General features: G+C 45.5%; 2 pseudogenes; both read right to left on the bottom strand.

Moving 5' to 3' along the window:
• Positions 1-1,568, bottom strand: part of LOC123172169 (wall-associated receptor kinase-like 8) — a 6,629-nt pseudogene extending 5,061 nt beyond the window's left edge.
• Positions 1,569-4,869: 3,301 nt separating this feature from the next.
• LOC123172170 (wall-associated receptor kinase-like 2) lies at positions 4,870-5,966 on the bottom strand (annotated as a pseudogene).
• Positions 5,967-5,973: the final 7 nt, after the last annotated feature.

Genomic DNA, 5,973 nt, shown 5'->3' with positions numbered 1-5,973 from the left:
TGCGATAACCGCCTAGCAGCGCAGGACTACGGCGCCACCCGTCTGCCCGAGGGGGTAGACCACCTCACTGGGATGCATACGGCTACCGCTACAGCCGGCGTACCTACAGATGGGATCACGGCCACAAACTCATTGCCACCAGAGCACCGGCCCTACCAAAAATGTCGATGATGCATGGACATAGTCTCGGCCTCAAGCCGCACACTGTCTCAAGATCATATATCGCCACCGAAGCCAACCAGAGTGAAACCTCCGTCCGCCACCTTCACTCACTAGTTTTGGAACTTGGCCCGGCCATTGATCTCTAGCAGCGAGAAGGGGAAATTAAGGAGGGCGAAGGCGGTGGATAAGGGTTTGGGTGGCGGTGGCTGCTTTCTTGTGAAGCGATCTGAAGGGTCGTATCCTTATCGACGTAATAAGAAGATGGATGTGGCTAGTTCTCAATCAACTGAGATTTAACGAAGCCTCACTCAAGTGATATAACATGCAAGAGAGAAAAAAAGAAAAAAACTAAAAAGAAAATTTAACAAAATTCTAATGGATGATGAACAGAGGGAAAGTTGGGAGAGCGGTGGTACCTTGACATCCGTCAACGATGTAAGAGTTGCCTTCGTATCCATCCGAGCAGTTGCACCTTACTTTGTTCACTGCGTCGCCGATGTAGGCAGCGAAACTGTTCAAGCTTATGCATCTCAACGAGATGCAGAACGTGGATCCTTGACGACCAAGTCACGCTCGCTATCTACGTCTAGCCACCATTGTGCAGCACGGTGGGCATGCTGGACGGACCGTTACCGAAATCATCATTGACAAAATCATTGAAGCTGATAGTGTTCTGCATGGTGCCTACGAACCACTCGCGATCGACTATGAACGCGGCCACCGACGCACGGCTTTGGCCCGCGTACGCTGCCGCCGTATCGTCCAAATCCTTGAACTTCACCTGGTACCCGGGGTAACGCTGCGCGATGGTCGTCCAGCAGCAGCCGACGCCCGTGCACAAGGCGTCCCGGGTTTTCCCGTTGCACAGCGTGGAGCATGTGCTGACATACTCGCGACCCCCGTCGCTGACTGCGACGAGGTAGCCGATGAAGTTGCACCCGATGGCCACAAAGACGTTGTGCTCGGTGGACACCGCGAGCTGCGCGCCGCCGCTCTTGTACACTTCCGGCAGGCCGCAGTACCACGAGTAGTTGTGGTCGATAGATCTCCTCGCGCCGACGGCACCGTTTGTGTAAAGTGGTCGGAATGCCACGACCTTGGTCTGCACATGCACCGTGCCGTCCGCCAGGGAGATGGCGTCCACCTCCACGCCGTCGCCCAGGAGCAGCCTCGGCGGACGGCGCGTCTCGTCGCAGGTGAGGTTGAAGCCCTTGCGAAAGCAGCCTCGCCGGAAGCCGAAAGGGTAGGGGACGGTGACGTTGCCGCAGGCCTGCGGGCACCCAGGTAAGGCTACCTGGACGGCGGCGACGGCTGTCGCCATGAGGAGCTGAAGTGCCGTCACCGTTGCGACGATGAGCTTTGCTTGTGACATGCTGTTGGGCAAGCTTGGCTTGGGAACTTGCTAGACAGCTCACAGTCGTACTAGTAGTCTATATCTCCTCCACAATTGGTGTAGAAAAATTTGGTCTTCTAAGTTGACTTCACCGCCGACCAGATACAGTAGTACGTACGCGTATAGACTAGTCAATGTAAGCATGCTGCGCTCCCTATCTATATCTAGTAGCTGAATTAGTAAACGCATAGACTAATCCTGCCTGTCTAGTAGCTCAAGTGACATCTCAATCGTCCTATTTGGATATAAACTTGAGCTCAAACAGGGACGTATCTTTGGTACAAGCTGGAAAGTCTATGCCGTCGTAAGAAAGGAAAGGGAAACGAGTGTGGCATAATAATCAGTGATTTGACAGTCTTGTGTTTTATATGTGGAAACTCAAACTCGTGTCCAACTTGGCTGCTGTTGGTCACAGCATGCCATCCGAATTGGGTGGATGGAGTGTGTTCGCTAGGCAGGTTGGTTCAAGAGCTCGCTGAAGGTTCCCAGGCTACCAGGCAATGGCAATTTTGGTGACCAGCCGGCCGACAGCGAAAGAAAGAAGAAAGTACCTCGACGCAGCTCGGCCCCGTCTAGGCGCGATCGACACCCCCGCTTGGCCGGAACTCAGTTGAGCATTTCATCCAACACTCTCCTCATAATTTAGGACTTTCTTTTGGATCTGGATTTTCAATAAGATGGATGTGTGCATCAAGAGATACAGAGGCCGGGGGTAATCCTCCTTTTCAAAAAAATGTTACGGTAACATATTATGTTATCACAAGCATCACTCTCCTCATTAACTACATGCCTCATAAGCAAATTTGTCTTGAGATGCGTTATGTTACTAGCTAAGTTACTCCCACTATGAATAGCCTCACATACCTCAGAAATAACATCGATGCCTAATGGCACATACAAATATAAACTCATGCACTATAGGACCTTAACTTAAGATAGATATTCAGGGGGTACTTACGATAGTCAACGATGGGTGCTATATTTTGCGCTGGAGGGTGTGGCCTCATATTTTGGGGGTTAAAATTCAAATTCATGGAACAAATTAAGATATAATAACCTAGATAGATACTAGTGCACTCTAGGTCTTGCACTAAATTATTTATTTGAGGGGGTGGACAATATATATAAACAGAAAAATAATCATGTTGTAATTATACATTGCTTACATAGAATGGAAAACTGGCGATACTCTTTCTGTAGACCATGTGAGGCATGCCAGGTCACTGTGTAGTCTCATTGTGATTTTTCTTTATACCTCGATTTCCACTTAACATAGGCAAAAAACAAAAAAACAAAAAAGTGTGAACATGTACACTACAAAATTGGTAATTCAAACTCTAATCCCTACAATATGTTGAAAATATAATATATGCAACATGCTTTTAAAAATATATATAATTATACTAGAACTCATTAACAAATACAATTTTTTTTAAATAGTTTTAAGATTTCCAACCTAGTGGCTTAAGTATGAAGCTGATCGACCTCGAACTTACTAAATAAATAGTAACACATGTGAGACAACATGATAATGTAAAACCTCATGGACAAAGCTCCAAAGAAAGCGGGCAACAGTGCAGGCGAAGAAGATGTGGATCCCAGACTCTGGGACATCACAAAGAGGGCAAAGCCCATCGCCAGCCCCATGTCGCTTGACCATCTCTGTCTCCAATGGGTGGCGATCACGGAGAAGCTGCCATACAAATTTCTTAATCTTCAATGGGAAGGACACTTTCCACAAGGGTTTGGTCCATGCAAGTACCGGTGCGCGGTATAGAGTACGATATGTCGGCTCGGTCTTAAGACTATAAAAAGTTTCACCAAACCTGAAAAAAGGTGAGAGGAAAAGAAGCGGAATTACTTCATGGACCGCGTTTTGCTGTACAACACATGCATGATAGCTAATCCCATGGCCTACTGTTGTTTAGACTTGCCCACGGATTGTACTATGGGCATGTTGTGCAAATTCGGCTAGACAAGCATCGTCTGTGTAGCAGTGCTCAAAAAGAAGTATGAGTAGTGAAGATCCTCCCACCAGTCAAAGGCATCTTGACAGGCGTCATTCTCCATATGAACATGTAGCTCACAAGACTTGAAGATTTATGTCCGCGCTCAGGCACGAAGGCGGTGGCTGCAGTGACAATGGTGCCTCATCCCCACACTCCGACGTAGAGATGTCCACGATGACCATGGCAATGTCATGTAGAATGAGGACGACATCTCGGTGCCAATGTCGACAGGTACGTTGAGGGTGTGTTTGGTTACTCGTAGAACATCCAGTCATGTTGCAGGGACTAAATTTGGCATGTTTGGTTATCTGTGTGTGCGGCTGGGCTTGCATAACACGATCCTCGAAGCAGCCTGGAGCTTGGCTCCGGAGGAACGTCTGAATTGACCATCTCTAGCGAGCCAGCCCCGAGTGAGAGTAGTGAGGGTAGGCGGCTTCTGAAAGGATTAGGATGGACCTAGAGGGAGTGAATAGGTACAATTACAAATTTTAATTCATAATTATAAAGTTAGGCAATGCAAAATATAACGGCTCTAGTGAGATAAGCAATACAATGTGAGGTGTTCAACAAGTTATAGTGAATGCAAGTCCAAGTGGCCAAAATAAACCATATGTAGGGATCTTTTGATCTTTTGCTTCAGAATTGAACTGGAAATGTAAACTATATTTGAAATGGACATGTGGATTTGTAAATGTTATCATATTTCTGGTTTAATCATAAGATATGCGTAGGATCTTTTGAGCAATGTTCAGTTCCTGGCTTCCCTGATACTATAACATTGCGCCTTCGGCTCTCGAGCTCCTTCATCCTTGGTGCATCCGATCTTCACTATGCATTGTTGTTTTCATCAACGAAAGTGCTTGCAACAAAGCATTTCACAAGTTTGTATTTAACTGATCTCTCAAGATATACTTATCAAGATATATGTTGTCATCCTTGATCGTCAACATATGTTCTCGCAAACTTTTGAACTTCAGTGTTAAGAGCCAGATATTTTAACCGTAGAAATTGTAACTGATTTAGTTGTATTTACTTCCACATACTTAATTCTTCATGACTACATGACTCATTAGCACAGGAAATACACGCATGGCTAAAAAAACTCGACCAACCAGGACTAGTCCTTGGTGACATTTTTCCTAAAGAAAGACGAGCACCAACCGAGCATAGGCTGAGCCATGAACACAGCTCAGGGAGCTCTGTGCATTTCATAGCTAGCCAAATGGTCAACGACCAGTCCTCTGGAAATACACACATGGTTATAATTCAGAGTTCACAATTTACAAATGATTTACAGTTTAGTTCCTAAGCTAATAATAGTAACCGCAACACTTCACCACATAAGTAAAAACATCTAGGAATTTCAGATGATTGGATGAACTCTTTTTCCAAGCTGTACAGTCTAGTTCCTTCATCGCCTTTGTTCCCCTTGTATGACTGATCCTTGATAGCATTCTGGTTCACCCTTGTAATCGGAGAATTGAGATGGACCTTTGAGTTATGCACATCTTCAAGTGTTGTCTCCACTTGCCTCATTGTAGGCCTTTCTTCACCTTTTAAACTTAAGCATGCTTCTGCGAGTCTTGCAACCACCTCAGCATCTTGAGCCCCTCCTTCCTCAATAATTTGTGAGTCTAGAATATCTAACAAGCGGTTGTCTCTAATAAGTGACACAAAATGTGATGCTAGGATTGTTTCGATGAATGAGAAGAAAAAACCGGTGTCACCTTTGTCAGTAGCTCTGCTAGGATGACACCAAAGCTATAGACGTCACTCTTCTCCGTGAGTCGACTAGTGTAGTAGTATTCAGGATCAAGGTAACCATAAGTTCCTTGGACAGATGTGAGTATTCCTGTTTCATCTATTGCAATTGACCTTGAAGCTCCAAAATCAGATATTTTTGCTGTTAAAGTGTCAGTAAGTAGTACATTTGCACATTTGATATCTCTATGGTACACTGATATGGAAGCAGCAGAGTGTAGATATGCAATGGCCCTTGCAGTTTCCAGTGCAATCCTCAACCTATCTTTCCATGATAGATGGTTCTAACTTTGGCCATGGAGATAAAAGGCGAGAGTTCCATTTGATATGAACTCATAAACAAGTAGAGGAACTTCTGCCTCGAGGCAGCAGCCAAAGAGCTTCACCACATTCCTATGGTTTGTCTGGGAAAGTATGACAACCTCGTTTATGAACTGGTCGATTTCCCTTTGAACGACAATTTTAGCCTTTTTGTTGGCCACAACATGTTGGTCAGATAAGATGCCTTTATAAACCGTGCCATGGCCACCACCGCCAAGGATGCGATTATGGTCAAATTTGTTGGTTGCTTGCTCTAGCTCTTCCAAGCTGAATATTCTTGTTCTTTCAGCTATATCTTTGCTTGAAGAGATTAACTGTTGGAGGAGC

Source organism: Triticum aestivum, unplaced genomic scaffold (assembly GCF_018294505.1).
Source record: "Triticum aestivum cultivar Chinese Spring unplaced genomic scaffold, IWGSC CS RefSeq v2.1 scaffold113635, whole genome shotgun sequence".
Taxonomy (NCBI): Eukaryota; Viridiplantae; Streptophyta; class Magnoliopsida; order Poales; family Poaceae; genus Triticum; species Triticum aestivum.
This window is presented reverse-complemented; position numbering and strand designations above follow the sequence as displayed.